Source organism: Neoarius graeffei, chromosome 11 (genome assembly GCF_027579695.1).
Source record: "Neoarius graeffei isolate fNeoGra1 chromosome 11, fNeoGra1.pri, whole genome shotgun sequence".
Lineage (NCBI taxonomy): Eukaryota > Metazoa > Chordata > Actinopteri > Siluriformes > Ariidae > Neoarius > Neoarius graeffei.
Window position 1 is genome coordinate 69693595 of NC_083579.1, and position 23863 is coordinate 69717457.

Genomic DNA, 23863 nt, shown 5'->3' on the forward strand with positions numbered 1-23863 from the left:
TTTTTAATGTTTTTCCCATAACAGATTTGTTTGTTTTTCAGTTGAATTGTACAGGTTATAGGTCACATTAAAGGTGGGAGAAGTTTTGAAATTATTTATCGTGGTCTCGGGGTTTTTTTTACATCAGAAAAAACTATCATTTTAATGGGGTGTGTACACTTTTTATATCCACTGTAAAAGGTGGCCAATGTTTTATTTATCCTAGTTTTGTCAAATGAAACAGTGTATATTAGTATATGTAGCATGATTTTATTTTCAACTATAAAGGAAGCATTACTAAAGCAAAATCATAAGTCATTTTATTACCAGGGTGGGCTTCTGAGTTCAAAGCAGCAAACTTGACTGGCACACCACCATGCTTCAGAAATAAAATGGTATGACTCATTCACAGTTCCTTTCTCAACACTTTAATCATTCCATCACTCTGGTCCATGACTTTACAGCTTTATTGTGGCCTTTTCATTCTGAGAAATTCTGTTTCTGTGTTGTCCATGTTTCCATTCCTTGTGGACTCCACAGTTCTTTAGTTCATATTGTAGTATGTTTGGAGATTGGTATAATGTATATTTTGGGGTTGGGACGGTGGCAGATTTGATGCCTCCAGTATCCCCGGTATGATTCTGAGCTCTGGTTACTGTTTGTGCATCTCAGGAGATGTCTTGTGGGTTCTGGGGGTTACACCCACCTCCCAAAACATGCCAATTAATCGAAATTGCCCCTAGAGCTAGATGTGAATGAGTGCTGGGTGTGAATGCAGTGGATTAGCATCTCATCCAAGGATGGCTTGCACACAGTGTGACTTGTATCGGTTCCAAATCCACCATAGCCTTGACCAGGATAAAGCACTTACTAAAGATGAATAAATGAATGTTTAGGAGCATTGGGGGCTGTGTGGGAGCAAACATATGGACTATCTGGGTGTCCTTGAAGACTGGATTGAAAAATATTTGAGATATCTTTGCTTACTTCCAGGAGAATGTTTTTAGTTTGTCCAAAAGTTTTTCTTCATGAAAGAAGCTCTTCTCCAAATATTCACTCTCCTTTTTTTATCTCCTGCCAAGTTCATTGGTGTGTTTTGTGCTTTTTAAAATGTTGATTTTAACAGGAAGCACGGTGGTGTAGTGGATAGCACTGTCGCCTCACAGCAAGAAGGTTCTGAGTTCGAGCCCAGGGTCCGACGGGGGCCTTTCTGTGTGGAATTTGTATGTTCTCCCCGTGTCTGCGTGGGTTTCCTCCAGGTGTTCCGGTTTCCCCCACAGTCCAAAGACATGCAGGTTAGGCTAATTGGTGGCTCTAAATTGACCGTAGGTGTGAATGTGAGTGTGAATGGTTGTGTGTCTCTATGCGTCAGCCCTGCAATGATCTAGCGACTTGTCCAGGGTGTACCCTGCCTCTCACCCATAGTCAGCTGGGATAGGCTCCAGCTTGCCCACGACCCTGCACAGGATAAGCGGGTATGGATAATAGATGAATGATTGATTTTAACAGGTCAAATGCTAAGAATGTATTCATTTCATTCATTACATTTCTAATTTCTTCCTCATATTAGGAGATAGTAACAACAGACCCTAGATGCAAATGTCACACAAACAACTCTAGACCCATTGTTAGTTTTGTTGCTTATGTTCAATTACAGGACTAATGTCGCAGGTGCACATTAAAATATGCCAAATAAAGTTGACATTCTGCATTATAACAAAACAACAAGCTCAATTATTTAAAGACTACTTGTTTATGAGAGATCTTGCTGAACATCACCACCACTTTTTTAAAATTAAGTTTTCACAGAAAACTTTATTTCAGCCATGAAAAGTTCAGGACCCTTTATTCTCCCACACTAATGATCTCATATTGGGCGAGTGTTGTAATGAATTCTCCAGTGCCCAGAGAACAGAACAGCGTGGTTGGTGTGGTGACAGCCTTTCAGGCAATACTTTGCACACACTCTCTCCTGAGAAACATTATATAACATGCTTTATCCTATTTTCCACCATATGACTTTAATAGAAGTTTCAAGTAACAGTTTAAGAGGTTCTTTTGTGTTTTTGGTGTCAGGGAGGGCCTCTTCTTAGAGCTTCTGGAAAGAAACACTTTTTTTTCTTTGTGTGTGTGTGTGTGTGTGTGTTTTCTCTAAATCCTAATCTCAAATGGTAGCTTCTGCTATCTTTTTTATCACAGTTTTGAATGTGAATATTTGTAACTTAATTTACTAACAGTATTACAGTATATTTACTTCATATAGAAGAAGAAGAGCTTTATTCATCACATGTACACTTGTGAAACTCCTCTCTGCAATTAACCCATGAAGCAGTGACACACACATGTGAACAATGAGCACACACACATACGCAGAGCAGTGGGCAGTGATGCTACAGCGCCTGGGGAGTAGCTGGGGGTTAGGGGCCTCGCTCAAGGGCACAGCAGCCGAAGGCTACCCATGTTAACCTAACCGCATGCCTGTGAACTGCGAGGGAAGCCAGAGCACCCGGAGGAAACCCATGCTGAGATGGGCAGAACATGCAAACTCCACACAGAAAGGCCCCCATCGGCTGCTGGGCTTGAACCCAGACCCTTCTTGCTTTGAGGTGACAGTGCTAACCACTACACCACCATGCTGCTGGCACATAAATATGTATAACTATAATATTTATGTACTGTATCTATGCTAAATGATGTATAAAATCATAATCATCTTCAATAACTGTTTTATCCTAGTTTTGGTGGATCAGAAGCCTATCCTGGAAACACGAGGTGCAGGGCAAGAATACACCCCGGACTGGACGCCAATGTTCTCGCTGATGCACTGGGATTTCATCTAGGGTGAATTCTCCTGCATTGAGCTCAGTATTTCCAGGATCGGCTCCAGATCCTCCATAAGTGGATATGAACGGTGGTGTAGTGGTTAGCACTGTCGCCTCACAGCAAGAAGGTTCTGGGTTTGAGCCCAGCGGCCGGCGGGGGCCTTTCTGTGTGGAGTTTGCATGTTCTCCCCGTGTCTGCGTGGGTTTCCTTTGGGTGCTCTGGTTTCCCCCACAGTTCAAAGACATGCAGTTAGGTTAACGTGGGGCGCCCTTGGGCTGAAGTACTCTTGAGCAAGGTACTTAACCCCTGACTGCTCCCCGGGCGCTGTAGTGTGGCTGCCCACTGCTCTGTGTGTGTGTGTGTGTGTGTGTGTGTGTGTGTGTGTGTGTGTGTGTGTGTGTGTGTGTGTGCGCGCGTGTGTGTTCACTGCTTCAGATGGGTTAAATGCAGAGGATGAATCTCACTGTGCTTGAAGTGTGCATGTGACAAATAAAGGTTTCTTCTTTCTTCTTCTTGAAAAGTGGTTAGTGAAGATGAAAGATCCTGGTAGGGGTCATGGTGGATCTGGAGTATATCCCAGGAACACACACACACTAGGGTGCATCAGTTGCCCTCACTTTCATAAAATCTGATGCATTTTTGTTTGGGTGTTCCTTTTCACCAATAAAGACATCCTGTAAAATTTTTTGACCATATTCAAAAGTCTAATGGTGGCACCATGAGGTTCATTTTTTTGCCAAAAAACGCTTATTTTATGTTTTCGCGGAAGGTTTGAATCACAATGTTGGACTCCATTTATTGATTTCTTGTGACCCACCCAGAGATCATGTGAAGAACCTTTGCAAGGGATTGAGAAGCATTAATGTGATTCATAATACATTTGTATTGTTTAAAAGTAGTTGAACAATGATTCAACGAACAGCTAAAACTCAAACTGTGCTTGATAATATATTTAGAATATGTACTAAAAATGTGGATCTCAAACTGGAAAACTTCATAGGTGAAGACTCATGGCTGTTCTTTGCAGCTTTTGATATATTTGATGATCATCTGCTCTCAACACCAGTGTCACAATGGGATGGCTTGGCATCTTACCAGAGGACAAAGGCAACACTCACAAACTTCATTGTGACAAATGATGTGGCAGAGCGTGGGGTTAAACTAGCCCATGAGAAAGTTGGTTCTGCCACAAGAGAAGAAAGATTCCAGAACAGTGTGCAAGTTGTAGCAAAAGACAGAGTAATGGTTCCAAATCTGAGACGGCCACATAGGAAATAGACATTGAGAATTTGCTTCTTAACATTTCACTTGTATCTTCAGTTGTCTTGAAAACAGGTAATCCTGCATCATTACCGTATAACTTTAATAGGGGCTAGCATAGGCGGCAAGCTTAAAACCAGGGTTATAACATTGATAGACAATGCTAGTGACACCCTAAAATAAACCTCCAAATATTTTTAGACATTCTAGCAGGGCTTTGAACCAGAATTTTTTTCCTATTGGTTCGTTCCGAACAGAAATGGAATTTTAACGTTTCCGGTTTTGGGTTCCACCATTAAATAGACGTTCCCGAACCGGTTAGAACAAAAAAAATTCGTTCCCGGAACGGTTAATTACGTTCCCTGTCAGCTGTTTAACAAATGGCTATAAAATTATGTCTCTGTCTCATCCAGCTTAAGCCAAATGTAGGCTAATTCTATTACAACCTTCATTAAATAAGACAAGAAATAATTCAAAACAATTATTATTTCAAATGTTGGCGATTTGGATTCTCAGTATGTCTTCCCATCTACACAAACAGAAAAAGTGCCAAAAATGAAAGATAATTCGTTTAGTGTGTTACCAAAGGCTAGTCAGGCCCTATACAGGGCTTTCTACAAGCGCCGGCTGCCGGCCATACAGCCGACTACACAATTAAGTCCAGCCGGCTACTTTAATGACTATTATTTTTGTAGCCCACAGGTTCTACATATTAATTTTCGATTTTAATAAAATTAAATGTTTATCTAACGAACTGACAATAATGTCAAACTGAACCGCACTCATTTAAGTTGTGATTCGCGCTGTTTGTACCGATAATAACCACAAATTCCCCGCCGACTTTGCTGATCCGCGGCCCCGACATGCGGTGTGCGCGTGCGCGCACTCGGCGGAGGCAGTAGTGTGCGTGCGCGTGCACTCGGCGGAGTTTATTTTGTGTTTAACACCCCCCCCGGCTGGCTACTTATTTGTCATGGCTGGCTAGTATGAGCCTTAGTGGAAAGCCCTGTATGCACTGATAGGCTAACAGAGGTTAACGTCATTTAATGTTCGCAAGCCTCTCATTAACGTGGACAAATATATTGATATCGTGTTTGAAATTGATGTTTTTGAATAACGATAGACTGCAATATTTACCTCTTATTTAAGATGTGGAGACGTGATAGTAGTCCACCCTCCCACTCTCTCCATTCAGTCAGCGAACGTCACACAGGAAGTGAACCCCAGCGGGTCATAGAAACTTGCGCAGGAGAAGAATGACTTTTTTATTTGTAGGCTACGGAAACTTTGAGGAACGAAATAAAAACCGGTATTGACCGGTTACCATTATTTTTAATAAGCATTTCTGTTCCGGAACATAAAAAATAATAAAGTTTCTGGTTTCGTTTCTGTTCCATGTGAAATAGAAAAAGTTCCCGGTTTTCGTTTTCATTCCTTGAACCGGTTCAAAGCCCTGCATTCTAGACATACTGTCTACAGTATTTAAGATATTTGGTATACTCTAATAAGGTGCCATAATGTTTCATGAAAAGTGATCGAAATTTTGTCATAAAAGTCATAAAATAGCAGCTTTTTCCATAACTTTGAGCTCCTGGTGCCATTAAACTTTTGAATTTTGTCAAAATATTTCACCCAGTGGGTGTAGTGGTTAGCGCTGTCGCCTCACAGCAAGAAGGTCCTGGGTTCGAGCCCCGGGGCCGGCGAGGGCCTTTCTGTGTGGAGTTTGCATGTTCTCCCCGTGTCTGCGTGGGTTTCCTCCGGGTGCTCCGGTTTCCCCCACAGTCCAAAGACATGCAGGTTAGGTTAACTGGTGACTCTAAATTGACCGTAGGTGTGAATGTGAGTGTGAATGGTTGTCTGTGTCTATGTGTCAGCCCTGTGATGACCTGGCGACTTGTTCAGGGTGTACCCCGCCTTTCGCCCGTAGTCAGCTGGGATAGGCTCCAGCTTGCCTGCGACCCTGTAGAAGGATAAAGCGGCTAAAGATAATGAGATGAGATGAGATGAGATGAGAGATTTCACCCAGTGTGTTTTCTTACCAAAAGGAACATATAAACAAAAATGCATCATGATCGGAGGAACTTTTCATTTTTAGGGGGCAACTGATGCACCCTAACACACACTTATTCACACCTAGGGGTATTTTAGTGTAGCCAATTCACCTGCATGTATGTTTTTGTTTTTGGGAGATTGGATCAAATCCCTTGGAGGAAAACCTGGAGGAAATGGAGACAGACATGGGGAGAACATGCTAAACTCATGCAGCTGTGAGGTGGCAGTGTTACCTGCTGTGCCACCATCCAGCAGTTTCTATAGCCAAATTATGTCATACTTGTACTGCTGGTACAGTAATTTTTTTTTTTTTGAAAATGTAAAGTTAAAAGCAGATGCCATGATACACGGCAAACCATGATACTGGGCTGGACAGTTATAATAAGATGAGTTTCCATAGTAATGAGTCTGCAGTCGGGTGAGTAAATGCAGTCAGGAAGCCCATCTGTTGTTTATTATGGGATCCCCTTTGAGGAAGCTTGTTGATGCTCCCAGATCTCTCTTCATCAAACTAATTAAAGTCGTATCTTATGAAGATGATGATGAAGAGGATGATGGTATGACTCATATTCTCCGCCTCTAACTCATGTGGCGTCCGTTTAAACTTGTTGAGTCCAGTGTTCGAGGCAGTGCCGTGAAACCAGCAGCAGTGAGGCGCAGTCAGATCTTTTATCACAGCCCCTGTCCGTTTGTAAGTAGTTCAGACCGCCGCGATTATTATTATTCTTATTATTATTTTCCACGCTTCTATGGCTTTGCACTTTGTTGGACTTTTCGTATACCACTTACACATGTGCCCACGCCTGGTGTAGTAAAAGAGAGGCGGCCCGTTTTGTGTGTTTGCAAAAGGTTTTCACTGTTTTCATCGATTTGCATCTGTTAAACAAAAAGGATCATCCAGAGGGGAGCTGGTGAGTACGTACTGAACTAATTCGATATCATTTTACTCGACTTAATACGATATATTTGTTCCTGCAACAAACTGTTTCCCTGCTCTATGGAAGCCCGTTTACAGCACCATAATAATGAGAAGGTTTCTCATAAGACTGACTTAATATCTCATAATAATGGCTTACTATCTCAAAATACTGACTTAATATCTCATAATAATGATATAATGTCATAAGACTGACTTAATATCTCATAATACTGACTTAATGTCATAAGACTGACTTAATATCTCATAATAATGGCTTACTATCTCATAATACTGACTTAATATCTCATAATAATGATTTAATGTCATAAGACTGACTTAATATCTCATAATAATGATTTAATGTCATAAGACTGACTTAATATCTCATAATAATGGCTTACTATCTCATAATACTGAATTAATATCTCATAATAAGGACTTAATGTCATAAGACTGACTTAATATCTCATAATAATGGCTTACTATCTCATAATACTGAATTAATATCTCATAATAAGGACTTAATGTCATAAGACTGACTTAATATCTCATAATAAGGACTTAATGTCATAAGACTGACTTAATATCTTATAATAATGTCTTACTATCTCATAATACTGACTTAATATCTCATAATAAGGACTTAATGTCATAATACTGACTTAATATCTCATAATAATGGCTTACTATCTCATAATACTAACTTAATATCTCATAATAAGAACTTAATGTCATAAGAAAGACTTAATATCTCATAATAAGGACTTAATGTCATAAGACTGACTTAATATCTTATAATAATGGCTTACTATCTCATAATACTGAATTAATATCTCCTAATAAGGACTTAATGTCATAAGCCTGACTTAATATCTCATAATAATGGCTTACTATCTCATAATACTGACTTAATATCTCATAAAAAGGACTTAATGTCATAAGGCTGACTTAATATCTCATAATAAGGACTTAATGTCATAAGACTGACTTAATATCTCATAATACGGACTTAATGTCATAAGGCTGAGTTAATATCTCATAATAATGGCTTACTATCTCATAATACTAACTTAATATCTCATAATAAGGACTTAATGTCATAAGACTGACTTAATATCTCATAATACGGACTTAATGTCATAAGGCTGACTTAATATCTCATAATAATGGCTTACTATCTCATAATACTGACTTAATATCTCATAATAAGGACTTAATGTCATAAGACTGACTTAATATCTCATAATAAGGACTTAATGTCATAAGACTGACTTAATATCTTATAATAATGTCTTACTATCTCATAATACTGACTTAATATCTCATAATAAGGACTTAATGCCATAAGACTGACTTAATATCTCATAATAAGGACTTAATGTCATAAGACTGACTTAATATCTCATAATAATGGCTTACTATCTCATAATACTGACTTAATATCTCATAATAAGGACTTAATGTCATAAGACTGACTTAATATCTTATAATAATGGCTTACTATCTCATAATACTGAATTAATATCTCCTAATAAGGACTTAATGTCATAAGACTGACTTAATATCTCATAATAATGGCTTACTATCTCATAATACTGACTTAATATCTCATAAAAAGGACTTAATGTCATAAGGCTGACTTAATATCTCATAATAAGGACTTAATGTCATAAGACTGACTTAATATCTCATAATACGGACTTAATGTCATAAGGCTGAGTTAATATCTCATAATAATGGCTTACTATCTCATAATACTAACTTAATATCTCATAATAAGGACTTAATGTCATAAGACTGACTTAATATCTCATAATAATGGCTTACTATCTCATAATACTAACTTAATATCTCATAATAAGGACTTAATGTCATAAGACTGACTTAATATCTTATAATAATGTCTTACTATCTCATAATACTGACTTAATATCTCATAACAAGGACTTAATGCCATAAGACTGACTTAATATCTCATAATAAGGACTTAATGTCATAAGGCTGACTTAATATCTCATAATAATGGCTTACTATCTCATAATACTGACTTAATATCTCATAATAAGGACTTAATGTCATAAGACTGACTTAATATCTTATAATAATGGCTTACTATCTCATAATACTGAATTAATATCTCATAATAAGGACTTAATGCCATAAGACTGACTTAATATCTCATAATAAGGACTTAATGTCATAAGGCTGACTTAATATCTAATAATAATGGCTTACTATCTCATAATACTGTCTTAATATCTCATAATAAGGACTTAATGTCATAAGACTGACTTAATATCTTATAATAATGGCTTACTATCTCATAATACTGAATTAATATCTCATAATAAGGACTTAATGTCATAAGGCTGACTTAATATCTCATAATAAGGACTTAATGTCATAAGACTGACAATATCTTATAATAAGGACTTAATGTCATAAGACTGACTTAATATCTCATAATACGGACTTAATGTCATAAGGCTGACTTAATATCTCATAATAATGGCTTACTATCTCATAATACTGACTTAATATCTCATAATAAGGACTTAATGTCATAAGACTGACTTAATATCTCATAATAAGGACTTAATGTCATAAGGCTGACTTAATATCTAATAATAATGGCTTACTATCTCATAATACTGTCTTAATATCTCATAATAAGGACTTAATGTCATAAGACTGACTTAATATCTTATAATAATGGCTTACTATCTCATAATACTGAATTAATATCTCATAATAAGGACTTAATGTCATAAGACTGACTTAATATCTTATAATAATGGCTTACTATCTCATAATACTGAATTAATATCTCATAATAAGGACTTAATGTCATAAGACTGACTTAATATCTCATAATAATGGCTTACTATCTCATAATACTGACTTAATATCTCATAAAAAGGACTTAATGTCATAAGGCTGACTTAATATCTCATAATAAGGACTTAATGTCATAAGACTGACAATATCTCATAATAAGGACTTAATGTCATAAGACTGACTTAATATCTCATAATACGGACTTAATGTCATAAGGCTGACTTAATATCTCATAATAATGGCTTACTATCTCATAATACTGACTTAATATCTCATAATAAGGACTTAATGTCATAAGACTGACTTAATATCTCATAATAAGGACTTAATGTCATAAGACTGACTTAATATCTTATAATAATGTCTTACTATCTCATAATACTGACTTAATATCTCATAATAAGGACTTAATGCCATAAGACTGACTTAATATCTCATAATAAGGACTTAATGTCATAAGACTGACTTAATATCTCATAATAATGGCTTACTATCTCATAATACTGACTTAATATCTCATAATAAGGACTTAATGTCATAAGACTGACTTAATATCTTATAATAATGGCTTACTATCTCATAATACTGAATTAATGTCATAAGACTGACTTAATATCTCATAATAATGGCTTACTATCTCATAATACTGACTTAATATCTCATAAAAAGGACTTAATGTCATAAGGCTGACTTAATATCTCATAATAAGGACTTAATGTCATAAGACTGACTTAATATCTCATAATACGGACTTAATGTCATAAGGCTGAGTTAATATCTCATAATAATGGCTTACTATCTCATAATACTAACTTAATATCTCATAATAAGGACTTAATGTCATAAGACTGACAATATCTTATAATAAGGACTTAATGTCATAAGACTGACTTAATATCTCATAATACGGACTTAATGTCATAAGGCTGACTTAATATCTCATAATAATGGCTTACTATCTCATAATACTGACTTAATATCTCATAATAAGGACTTAATGTCATAAGACTGACTTAATATCTCATAATTAGGACTTAATGTCATAAGACTGACTTAATATCTCATAATAATGGCTTACTATCTCATAATACTGACTTAATATGTCATAATAAGGACTTAATGTCATAAGACTGACTTAATATCTCATAATAAGGACTTAATGTCATAAGGCTGACTTAATATCTCATAATAATGGCTTACTATCTCATAATACTGACTTAATATCTCATAATAAGGACTTAATGTCATAAGACTGACTTAATATCTCATAATAAGGACTTAATGTCATAAGACTGACTTAATATCTCATAATAATGGCTTACTATCTCATAATACTGACTTAATATCTCATAATAAGGACTTAATGTCATAAGACTGACTTAATATCTCATAGTAATGACTTAATGTCATAAGGCTGACTTAATATCTCATAATAATGGCTTACTATCTCATAATACTGACTTAATATCTCATAATAAGGACTTAATGTCATAAGACTGACTTAATATCTCATAATAAGGACTTAATCTCATAATACTGACTTAATATCTCATAATAAGGACTTAATGTCATAAGACTGACTTAATATCTCATAATAAGGACTTAATGTCATAAGGCTGACTTAATATATCATAAGACTGTATATATCATAAGACTGGCTTACTATCTCATAATACTGACTTAATATCTCATAATAATGGCTTACTATCTCATAATACTGACTTAATATCTCATAATAAGGACTTAGTGTCATAAGACTGATGTAATATCTCATAATAAGGACTTAATGTCATAAGGCTGACTTAATATCTCATAATAAGGACTTAGTGTCATAAGACTGATGTAATATCTCATAATAAGGACTTAATGTCATAAGGCTGACTTAATATCTCATAATAATGGCTTACTATTTCATAATACTGACTTAATATCTCATAATAAGGACTTAATGCCATAAGACTGACTTAATATCTCATAATAAGGACTTAATGTCATAACACTGACTTAATATCTCATAATAAGGACTTAATGTCATAACACTGACTTAACATCTCATAATAAGGACTTAATGTCATAAGGCTGACTTAATATCTCATAATAATGGCTTATTATCTCATAATACTGACTTAAGCTGGGCATACACTGTGCGATTTTTTCAATCGCGGTATTCAGCTGCTGCTCACACTGCACGAGTGAATCGCAGGGGTAAACAGCACGCAGCTTACGATTCCTGTTCTCACACTATACGATTCGATGCTTGGATGTGATGCTCAGATCCGATGCTCAGGATTTCAAACAGGTTTGATTTTCATCCAATCGATCAGGAGGAGGTCGTGAAGTGTTAATTGCTTGTCGTTACCCCATGTATACTACATGATCCAAGACGCACGATTGAGCCAAAACTCGGCCCGATCTCCAAAATAGTCGCACAAGTGAAAATCGTGTCAAAATCGGGCCAAAAATCGCACAGTGTATGGGCACTGTTAATATCTCATAATAAGGACTTAATATCATAAGACTGACTTAATATCTCATAATAATGGCTTACTATTTCAGAATACTGACTTAATATCTCATAATAAGGACTTAATGTCATAATACTGACTTAATATCTCATAATAAGGACTTAATGTCATAACACTGACTTAATATCTCATAATAAGGACTTACTATCTCATAATACTGACTTAATATCTCATAATAAGGACTTAATGTCATAAGACTGACTTAATATCTCATAATAAGGACTTATAATCTCATAATAAGGACTTAGTATGTCATAAGACTGACTTAATATCTCATAATAATGGCTTACTATTCTTATGGTTGCTGGAGGTGAAGTTTGGATCCAGAAGCAGAAAAACGCACAACAGACAGTAATCCAATAAATAAGGTGATTTAATCCAGGGAAAAAAAGGGCATGGCAAAAAGGTAGCAAAACAGGACAAAAACACAAATGGCAAAAATAGTCTGGGTAACAAGAAACAAAAACCTGACAAAAACACGAGACAGGTAAGGACAAAAACACTAAAGCAAAAAACCATGAACAAGAAAAAACCCTTGGTGCAAAAATCATGAACTAGAAAAATAGCTAGCGGGAAAACCATGAAAAGCATGAACGGCACAGAAACTGCTAGAGAAAACAAGACGATCTGGCAAATTCAGAGTCTGAGAACGGCCTTTAAATAAGCAGCGGTGAAAACCAGGAAGTGAGTTCAGGTGGGATAGAATTCCTGTCCCGGGTCCGGATTGGCGCTGGTGTGGGAGATCCGTAATCTGGATGTCCGGGGCGGAGCATGACAGTACCCCCCCCCCCCCCCCCCTCCCCCCAACGAGCGCCTCCAGACGCTTTAGGAAGAGCGTCGGGGTGTTGCTGGTGGACCTTTGAGATGAGGGTTGGGTCCAAGATGAACCTGGCAGGGACCCAACCTCTCTCCTTGGGACCGTAATCTTCCCAGTCCACCAGGTACTGGAGTCTTCTGCCTCGCCACCGCACCTTCAGCAGCTTTTTGACTGTGTAGGCTTCGCCGCCATCAATGAGCCTGGGAGGAGGAGGGGGTTTGGAGGGTGGGGACAAAGAGCTAGAGACCAGAGGTTTAAGCTGTGACACGTGGAACGTGGGGTGGATACGTCGCATGGTGAGTGGTAGTGCCAGTCTGACGGAACATGGATTGATTACCTTACTGATGAGGAAGGATCCTAGGTACCTGGGAGCCAGCTTGCAGGAGACGGTTCTGAGTGGCAGGTGGCGTGTGGAGAGCATGACTCGTTGCCCCACCTGATAAGTGGGTGCCTTAGAGCGGCGTTTGTTGGCCTGCCTCTTGGATGCTATGGTGGCGCAAATGAGTCTTCTCCGGACCAATGCCCACGTCCTCTTGCAGTGGTATATGAAGATCTGGGCTGAGGGTACGGCGACCTCCTGCTCTTGGTTGGGGAAGAGTGGTGGTTGGTAACCTAGGGAGCACTGGAAGGGTGAGAGGCCTGTGGCAGATGAAGGAAGAGTGTTATGAGCATATTCGACCCAAGGTAAGTACTTACTCCAAGAACCGGCATTCCTGGATGCCATGCACCTGAGTGCCACCTCCAAATCTTGGTTCACTCATTCCGCCTGGCCATTGGTTTGAGGATGGAACCCTGAGGAGAGACTACAGGAGGCCCCAATGAGTTTGCAGAAGGCCCTCCAGAACTGCGCAGTGAACTGAGGACCCCGGTCGGAGACGATGTCTGTGGGGAGTCCGTGTAGGCGGAAAATGTGAAGGATGAGTAATTCGGCAGTTTCTTTAGCTGTTGGAAGCTTGGGCAGAGGGATGAAATGGACTGACTTGGAGAACTGGTTGATAACTGTGAGGATGCACGTGTTGCAGCCTGAGTTGGGGAGTCCTGTGACGAAGTCCATGCAGGGCGATGTGAGACCAGGGTCGATGAGGAGTTGCGAGGGTTCTTAGCAAGCCAGCAGGGGGTCGATTGGCTGTCTTGTTCAGGGCAAAAAAGGTGCGAAACAGATATACAGATACACAATATTAGATGTTTGCAGTTTACCATATAATACAACCAGTTTATTTACAGCAGCATTAAAAACACCTTTCTTCACAGTGCAGTCACGGTAATGTCATAAGACTGACTTAATATCTCATAATAATGGCTTATTATCTCATAATACTAACTTAATATCTCATAATAAGGACTTAATGTCATAATACAGACTTAATATCTCATAATACTGACTTAATGTCATAAGACTGACTTAATATCTCATAATAATGGCTTAATGTCATAATAATGACTTCATATCTCTTAATGCTGATTCACTGTCATAATAATGACTTAATATCTCATAATAATGACTTAATATACCTTAATGCTGATTCAGTGTCATAATAATGACTTAATATCTCATAATAATGACTTAATATCTCATAATAATGACTTAATATCTCTTAATGCCGATTTAATGTCATAATAATGCCTTAATATCTCATAATGACTTAATGTCTCATAATCCTGATTCAGTGTCATAATAATGACTTAATATCTCTTAATGTTGATTTAATGTCATAATAATGACTTAATATCTCATAATGCTGATATAATGTCATAATACTGACTTAAGGTCTCATAATAATGACTTAATATCTCATAATGCTGATTCAATGTCATAATAATGATTTAATATCTCATAACAATGACTTAATATATCATAATAATGACTTAATATCTCATAATAATGAGATCCCTTTTTCATAATAATTATTTTTCAGACCCTCGTCATACTTATTCGGAATTAGCAGGAATCAAGCAGAATCAGCCGGAATGAAAATTTTTTCAAAATTCGTGCCACATTCGGGCGGGAATTTCAAACTGACCAACATTCTTACAGCTTTGTAAGAATGCCGTTTGAATACTTAGAATGCGCTTCGAACCCGCCTCGAATGATTCTTGCATATTCCGGGTGTATTAGCTTTCGAATGCAGTTCAAATGTAGTTGAAACAGAGTAGGAATACCTAGAATGCTGTTAGAATGCAGTAAGGCAAGGCAAGGCAAGTTTATTTATATAGCACATTTCATACACAGTGGCAGTTCAATGTGCTTTACAGAAGTAAAAGCAGAACAGTAAACAATAGAAAATAAAATTACATAAAATAATTGGGGAAGAAAAATAATAAGAATTAAACAATAGGAGAGGGCGGCACGGTGGTGTAGTGGTTAGCGCTGTCGCCTCACAGCAAGAAGGTCCTGGGTTCGAGCCCCGGGGCCGGCGAGGGCCTTTCTGTGTGTAGTTTGCATGTTCTCCCCGTGTCCGCGTGGGTTTCCTCCGGGTGCTCCGGTTTCCCCCACAGTCCAAAGACATGCAGGTTAGGTTAACTGGTGACTCTAAATTGACCGTAGGTGTGAATGTGAGTGTGAATGGTTGTCTGTGTCTATGTGTCAGCCCTGTGATGACCTGGCGACTTGTCCAGGGTGTACCCCGCCTTTCGCCCATAGTCAGCTGGGATAGGCTCCAGCTTGCCTGCGACCCTGTAGAAGGATAAAGCGGCTAGAGATAATGAGATGAGATGAGATGAGACAATAGGAGAAATAAAATAATAAAATGAAATAAAGTTCAAAAAAGGAATCAGCCTCGAAAATAATTATTATTATGGGTTTAACTCATAAAGCGTGCTCTTCCCGTGGCTCTTCCACGAGGATCACCAAAAATCGTCCCGCAGACAAAATCTACGAGGATCACCAAATAAAATCGTCCCGCAGACAAAATCTACGAGGATCACCAAAAATCGTCCCGCAGACAAAATCTACGTGGATCACATAAAGCGCGCTCTTCCCGTGGCTCTTCCACGAGGATCACCAAAAATCGTCCCGCAGACACAATCTACGAGGATCACCAAATAAAATCGTCCCGCAGACAAAATCTACGAGGATCACCAAAAATCGTCCCGCAGACAGAATCTACGAGGATCACAGTAACAAAGAATTAAAGTAAAAGTAAAATCATTAAAATCCAAGATTAAAAAGAAATTAAAATAAAGAAAGTAAAATCATTAAAATTAAAATAAATTATGTTAAAGGAAATTAATTACTTAGGTAAAAATTAATTAAAAAGTAAGAATATTAAGAATGCACTTCAAATGCCGTTCGAGTGCGGTTAAATTGCTGCCCGAATACCACCCGAAGTCTGGTCGGAAGGTGCCTCGAATGATGTACGAATTCACCTCAAATGCAGTCAGAATTTTTAGAATGCACTTCAAATATACTGGAATATATGAAGAATTTTTATTCCGACGGCATTCTGGTTCATTCCGCCTCTAGTGTGACTACCCTATCATAATTATGACTTATCTCATAAATATGACTTAGTATCTCATAATAATGACTTAATATCTCATAATAATTAGAAATTTTCCTCATAATTATGACTTTCTATCTCGTAATACTGAGATCCCTATCTCATAATAATTATTTCTCATAATTATGACTTAAGTTCTCACAATGACTTAATATCTCTTAATAATGAAATATTTTCCTCATTCTTATGACTTTCTATTCATAATAATGATATCCCTTTCTCATAATAATTATTTCTCATAATTATGACTTTGTATCTCATAATTATGACATCAGTTCTCATAATAATGGCTTAATATCTCATAATAATTAGTTTTTTTCTTCATAATTATGACTTTCTCTCTCATAACAATGAGATCCCTATCTCATAATAATTATTCCTTTACTTCTCATAACAATATCCAGCCACTGGGGGTGCATAAGCGTACTCTTGGTGCCGGTCCCAAGCCTGGATAAATTGGAGAGGGTTGCGTCAGGATGGGCATCCGGTGTAAAACTGTGCCAAATCTAACATGCGGAATGAAAAGAGAGATACCATACCGGATCGGTCGGGCCCGGGTTAACAACGACCACCTCTGGTACTGTTGGTCAACAGGGTGCCGGTGGAAAGTGTGCTACTGTTGCGCCAAAAAGGAGAAGGAGAAAGAGAGTGGGGAGGCGTGTTAGGAGAGAGCATGAAAGATGGAAGGGAAGGAGCTTAGAATTGAGGGTAGGAACACTGAATGTGGGAACACTGACTGGCAGAGCGAGAGAGTTAGCAGGTATGATGGAAAGAAGGAAGTTGGACATTTTGTGTGTGCAGGAGACGAGGTGGAAAGGAAGCAAGGCCAAGAACATTGGAGATGGATGCAAGTTGTTTTATTATGGAGTGGATGGAAAGAGAAATGGTGTTGGTATTGTTTTGAGGGGAGAGTTGGTCAACAGTGTGATTGATGTGAAGAGGGTGTCAGATAGAGTGATAGGCATGAAGTTGGAGATTCAAGGAGTGGTAATCAATGTTGTGTGTGCGTACACCCCACAGGTTGGATGTGAGAATGAAGAGAAAGAGTCTTTCTGGGAAAAGATGGATGAAGTGGTAGAAAGTATACCGAGGGAGGAGTGCGTGCTGACAGGAGCAGATTTCAGCGGACATGTTGGTGAAGGAAACAGAGGAGATGAGGATGTGATGGGCAGATATGGTGTAAGAGAGAGAAATGTGGAAGGGCAAATGGTGGTTGATTTTTCAAAGAGGATGAAATTGGCAATAGTCAATACATACTTCGAGAAGAAAGAGCAGCACAGGGTGACGTTTAAGAGTGGAGGAAGATCTACACAGGTGGACTACATACTCTGCAGAAGGGGTAACCTGAAGGAGATTGGAGACTGTAAAGTGATGGCAGGGGAGAGTGTAGCTAGATAACATCAAGTGGTCGTGTGCAGGATGAGCTTGAAAGTGAAAAAGAGGAAGCGTGAAATAGTGGAGCCGAAGATTAAGTGGCAGAAACTAAAAGAGGTTGAACATCAGAAGGAGTTTAGGGAAGAAATGAGACGAGCATTGAGTGGTCATGGAAGTCTGCTGGAAGATTGGAATACTACTGCTGTACTAGTAAGAGAGGCAGCAAGGAAGGTGCTAGGGTGGTCATCAGGAAGGAGGAAGGAAGACAAGGAGACATGGTGGTGGAACAAAGAAGTGCAGGAAATTATAAAAGAGAAGAGGCTAGCAAAGAAGAATTGGGACGAGCAGAGAGACGAGGAAAGCAGGTGGTTATACAGAGAGACGAGACAGAAGGCAAAAAGAGCTGTAGCGAAGGCGAAAGCAGATGCATACCAGGAGTTGTATGAAAGACTGGAGACCAAAGAAGGCAAGAAAGACCTGTACAGACTAGGGCTGGGTATCACCAGATACCTCACGATACGATACTATGGCGATATTTTGCCCACGATAACGATAATATCACGGTACAGCGATTCTGCGATAATCGATATATTGCAAGAAATTTCAACCACATCACGATATCTGTGTCACTGAAGAAAATCAGAATTTATTGACCACTGTAAAATTACATTTCACATACATAACTACACACTCTTGCCAGACATATATTTGTCTCTATTCCACTGCTGGCAAAACCAAGAGTTGCTTCACTACAACATACAGAAAATTCCCATTTCTGTGCTAGTATTATCAACTTTTCTGTAAGCATGGACGCATCAGTGCTGCTTAACAAGCAGAATCAAATTGTTTTATGAAAACTTAAAACTTGCACTGCAGACTGCACATACATTTCAGTGCTAACACTAATATCAATTTGTTCTTTGTAAAGTTGAGAACATATACCTGAGAACATTTAACTTGTGCTTATTTTGCAGGAACAACACACTGTCTGAAACACATTGAAAAGTGCAGTGGGCATCTTAGTCTCCCTGAGCACAATTATGAAACACAGTGCAGTGTGGGTCAGTGTCCACACACTGAAACTGAACTGAAACCTCAGTGAATCACGTTTCTTCTGAACTTTGAGTAAATACTCAAAATAAAATGCAGTGTCTCACACACACTAAAATTGAAAATACAAGATAAAGTGCAGCTTCTTGCCTTTGGCCTTAAATGACAAAATTAAGTTCACAGTTACAGTAAGTCACACATCACTGAAGTAGACGGGAGGACTTTGGCGCTGTCCAGTGTAGTTTGCTTCGGGTCGGGTTTCGGCGGCTCCGGCTGAGCTAATATGTCGGGGTGGTGTCGTGCTAAGTAAGTTCGCAAGTTTATTGTGTTACCTGAATATCTAATTGGAGCGAAACAGGTTTTGCAAAGTGTGTACTCTTTGTCCGGCTCACTGTTTTTTCTCCTTTCCTTTGGAATCCAAAGTGCCTCCAAACATCTGCCTTAAAGTTCGGCGGCGTCTCTAGGTTTACGTTAACAGCCATGCTTGCTTGGGTTTTTTTTTTCCTCACTGCAACCGCCAGGGAAAAAAGAGAAGATGAAGAGTGCCTTGCAGTGAGGGAGCGGCACAGCGACACCTCGCGGAGCGGAGGTGCGGAAGTCGTACTGGATTTACAACCCGTCTGAAACATGATTTATTATTTGAAAAAATATCGATATTCAAATTTTGAGTATCGATATTGAATCGGAAGACAAAGTATCGCGATATATCGCCGTATCGATATTTTTGCACACCCCTAGTACAGACTAGCTAGGCAGAGAAACAGGGAAGCGAGGGATGTACAGCAGGTAAGAGTGATGAAAGATGTAAATGGAAATGTGCTGACAAACAAAGAAAGTGTATTAAAAAGGTGGAAAGAGTACTTTGAGGATTTATTAAATGAGGAGAATCCCTTCTCATTTAATAAATTTAAAGTTGGTGAATTCAAGTACCTGGGGTCAACTGTGCAGGAAAATGGGGGCTGTGATAGTGAGGTGAGAAAGAGAGTGCAGGCAGGAGAAGGATTTCGGGAGTCATTTGTGATAGGAAAGTCCCAGCAAAAGTGAAAGGTAAGCTGTATAAGACAGTCGTGAGACCAGCTGTGATGTACGGATTGGAGACCGTACCCTTAACAAAGAGACAGGAGGCAAAGTTGGAGGTGGCAGAGTTGAGGATGTTAAGGTTTGCAATGGGAGTGACAAGGTTGGACAGGATAAGGAACAAGTACATCAGAGGGACAGCACATGTAGATAGCTTGGGAATTAAGCTAAGAGAGATGAGACTGAGATGGTATAGGCACATCCTGAGAAGAGATGCAGAGTATGTTGAAAGGAGAATGTTGAGGATGGAGCTGCCAGGCAAACGAAAACGAGGAAGGCCAAAGAGGAGATACATGGATGTGGTGAGAGAGGACATGAAAGTGGCAGGTGTGGTAGAGAAGGATGCGGAAGACAGGGAGCAATGGAGACGAAAGATCCGCTGTGGCGACCCCTAATCGGGAGCAGCCAAAAGAAGAAGAAGAAGAAGACTTCTCATAACAATGACTTACTGTCTCGTAACAATGAGATATTTTTTCTCATTATGACTTTCTATCTCTTAATAATTACTTCTCATAATTATGACTTAAGTTCTCTTCATAATGACTTACTACCTCAGTAATATCAAATCATAAATTTGATAATAAAGAGATAATGAGATGAGATGAGATGAGATGAGATGAAGTCATTATTATGATATGTCATAATTATGAGATATGTTCTGTTTATTATGACATACTATGTGACTGTGATCATAGTAAATGAACGATGTGTTCTTTTTTTTTTCCACCCAAGTGGTGGAAAAAGGCTTCCATACCCTGCTGATCAGTAGTGAAGGATAAACTTTCTTGTAGCACATTAGCGAGGAAACTACTGCTGAGTTGGAGACAGCTACTCATGTTTTCAACTTTCATTCCTCTGAATCGCATACATGTTGTTTTTCAAATGTTAAGCTGCATCCAACAAATGATTTCGTCTAATTTACCTGTTGGTAATGTCGTTATATTAGATGCTTCACATATTTAAATTAATTTACAGAATATATGGAATTGTGGAATATGTACTTTAGAGAGCTTTAACAACAGCTTGAGTACTTTTATGTATATTCCATATTTTCCTTAAGGACCTAATTTGTTTAAAACATCCTTCCAACTTGCTAGGCTTAGTGCTTAATCTCTGCTTATTCTAACCTCTTTTTGGAAGTTGATTATTCCTGATAAATCCTTGTCGCTTGATCAATTTTTAATGAAACAGGTTTGTCAAGGGCGGCACGGTGGTGTAGTGGTTAGCGCTGTCGCCTCACAGCAAGAGGGTCCTGGGTTCGAGCCCCGGGGCCGGCGAGGGCCTTTCTGTGTGGAGTTTGCATGTTCTCCCCGTGTCCGGGTGGGTTTCCTCCGGGTGCTCCGGTTTACCCCACAGTCCAAAGACATGCAGGTTAGGTTAACTGGTGACTCTAAATTGACCGTAGGTGTGAATGTGAGTGTGAATGGTTGTCTGTGTCTATGTGTCAGCCCTGTGATGACCTGGTGACTTGTCCAGGGTGTACCCCGCCTTTCGCCCGTAGTCAGCTGGGATAGGCTCCAGCTTGCCTGTGACCCTGTAGAAGGATAAAGCGGCTAGAGATAATGAGATGAGATGAGGTTTGTCAATTATTTGTTTGTGTGAACTGTTCAGTTACTGTGTCATTATTAAAACCTTTAGGATAGTCAGTGAAAGAAGAAACATATCTGTGAAAGGCAAAACACGTAATTAAAAGGAAACCAGCAGGTTGTGGATGTGTCACTTTCTTTAAAGGTACACTGGAATAGTAAATACTGAAATTTGGCAAGCAAGTGTGGCATGTGCCAAAGGCAACAAAAAAGATTCACAAGAGACAGTGACAGGAATAGTGCGAGGAAACAGTGTTATTTATATGCAGATTTATTTAACGAGTCTTCCAGGGTAAGAGGTAGATGGTCATAAAGTGCAATATGTGCATGTACATTGTGTGCAAGGTAGTCTGTACCCAAATTGCATTCTCAGTGATGAGACAGATGCTTTGTGGAAAGTATCTGATGCTGAAGCACTCCGTGTTTGTGCTCATGCTGCGATAGTATTTTCCAGATCACAGCAAAGAGAACAGACTGTGATGTGGATGATTGTGTTCCTCACTTCGTCCTTGCAACGCTTGTTGTAAATGTCCTGCAATGACGGAACGGCCACCGCATTGTGATTATGACCAGCTAACATGATCATAAATTAAATTGTCATTTTTAAAGGACAACTGAAGGCAATTTTTTTTATTATCAAAATTCTATTTATCTCATTTTATTAAATATAGGAATGCATTTTTGATCACTATTTTGTCACTGCTATAGCAAGTTATGAGTGTTTGAAATATGCTCTGTAATATATCAGTCCATATGTCAAAGCAACGGCCGTAAACGAGATTCGTTGAGACCTGTGCGAGACATCGTAGGACGGAAGTAAAACGTACAGTGGAAATCAAAGTGACCGACATCTGCCAACGTTGTCAAAAGACGCGTGCGCCCTCTTTCGAATGCTGATGTAATCAAGCCGGAAGTTTTGTTTGTTTTGATAGCAATCAGGAAAGTTTGAAAAAAGTAGGCAGTAATCCTCATTTCAACTCGTTTTTGTGCAATATTTTGTTGGGAAAACAATTTTCAAAATGGCGGCACTGACACCTGGCTGACACTTCACGTTTCGAATTCTCGCACAAGTCTCGTGAGGATTGCGCAGATAAGCAACGCCTGCCGTGGACCAAACAAACTAGATTCAACACGGCTAAAAACCGAATAGGCCGATAAGTATAATATTTAATTGCAATTAGTTGCCAATATGAGTCATGATATAAGGTTACTAAAACCGAAAACGTAAATGAATAACACGTTAATTAAGAAATAAAGCAAGTTTAAAAATGACTTCAGTTCTCCTTTAATACTTGGTGGTAAATCCTTTGCAGTCAGTGACTGCCTGAAATATGGAACCCAATACCATTTCTTCCCTGGTGAGGCTTTTCCAGGCCTTTACTGCAGCTGCCTTCTTGGGGTGTTTTGCCTTCAGTTTTGCCAAGTGAAATGCATGCTTAATTGGATTCAGATCAGGTCAGATTGAATCAGCTATTGCAGTACATTTCATTTGCAAAGAAGCCTTTATTTGTCACATGTGCATTCCAGCACAATGAAATTCTTTTCTTTGCATTTTCCCTAACAAGATACAGTAGAAAGCCATGATATGGCACCCCTGGAGCAAAGAGAGTCTTGCTGAAATGCCCAACAGCTTGGTGCTTGTTGGGAGCTTGGCAGTGCTTGGGCTTGAACCCCTGACCTTCTGATCAGTAACCCAGAGCCTTAACCATTGAGTCATGACTGCCAAGCTCTAATAACCATTGAGTCATTCCTTTGCCTTAAAAGTTTTGCATTGCTTTCAAAGTATGCTCTGAGTCATTGTCCATCTGCACTGGACGATCTTTTGAAGCATTTTCCTGAGCAGATAATATAACCCTTTACACTTTAGATTTCACCCTGGTGATTTTGTTAGCGGTCATATCATCAATGAATACAAGGAAGCAAATTCCACTGCCAATCAAACATACTTACACCATAAGATGAGGTGGTATGATTCAGATCATGGGCAGTTCCTTCTGTTTCTCTTCTCTTCCCATCATTCTGGTGCAAGTTTCTCTGTCTTATCAGTTGTTCCAGAATAATAT

The 23863-nt window shown here is 38.7% G+C and overlaps 1 protein-coding gene across 7 annotated transcripts in view; it reads left to right on the forward strand.

Annotated features, from left to right (window-relative positions):
• Window positions 1-6489: 6489 nt before the first annotated feature.
• Window positions 6490-23863, forward strand: part of LOC132894607 (hippocalcin-like protein 1) — a 95627-nt gene continuing 78253 nt past the window's right edge. For 2 of the 7 annotated variants that reach the window (XR_009655661.1, XM_060934675.1), the window contains exon 1: window positions 6735-7025. The gene's annotated coding sequence lies outside the window, so the exon portion shown is untranslated. Of the gene's footprint in view, window positions 6533-6733; window positions 7030-23863 lie in introns of those variants that run through there. The other 5 variants (XM_060934671.1, XM_060934678.1, XM_060934676.1 and 2 more) reach the window with 5 other exon arrangements.